The sequence below is a fragment of the Sinocyclocheilus rhinocerous genome, unplaced genomic scaffold (assembly GCF_001515625.1).
Source record: "Sinocyclocheilus rhinocerous isolate Xijiao unplaced genomic scaffold, SAMN03320098_v1.1 C35796151, whole genome shotgun sequence".
NCBI lineage: Eukaryota > Metazoa > Chordata > Actinopteri > Cypriniformes > Cyprinidae > Sinocyclocheilus > Sinocyclocheilus rhinocerous.
In genome coordinates, this window is record NW_015763730.1 from 1 (window position 1) to 636 (window position 636).

General features: G+C 42.8%; 1 long non-coding RNA gene across 1 annotated transcript; it reads left to right on the plus strand.

Moving 5' to 3' along the window:
* The first annotated feature begins 145 nt into the window (after positions 1–145).
* LOC107735114 (uncharacterized) lies at positions 146–631 on the plus strand. The gene is made up of 3 exons (XR_001639296.1): positions 146–231; positions 396–470; positions 588–631. It is a non-coding gene; the product is annotated as an uncharacterized LOC107735114 (long non-coding RNA).
* The last annotated feature ends 5 nt before the right edge of the window (positions 632–636 follow it).

Sequence of the window (636 nt, forward strand, 5' to 3'; positions counted from 1 at the left end):
CTACTACCAATAATCATTCAATTCAAGAATCATCTGTGTTTTCCTGAACTCTCTCTCTCTTTAACACACTCTTTAAATGCATGTCTCTTTTACTCATTCTCTTTTTTCTTATTTAATAACCCTTGTAATCGAGTGTTCGTGTCCTCTGCCAGATTTCCAGCCAGTCGAGTCTAGAGGAGAATCCTGAGAATCACTCGATTCGTTCGACAGACGAGAGTCGAGCTCTCCAGCGTGAGTCTGATTCACTCGTGTGTGTAACACAGTCTGATGAATCAAAGCTGAGCTGTCTACAGTCGACACTGCTGCTGCACGTTGTTGTTTCACATGTTTATCATTCAATAGTTTCACATAAAATGCAGATTGAAGACTGTAAATGAATTGTTATTGTGTTGCAGCAGAAACACGAAGCAGCTCAACGCCACACGATGACCCCAGCAGAGAGATCAGCACGCCGGAGCAACACAGCACAGGTGAGCATCTGTACCTCATAACCTTATTGAAGACCACAAAACTTTCTATTCACGTTAACGTTTGTTCATAACTTTTTGAGAATCTGTTTGATTCCGCTAGTGTTCTCTGATCTATAGCGGTCTCCTGGGTAACCGTGGTAACAGAGAAGGTCAGCTCCGTTCTGTC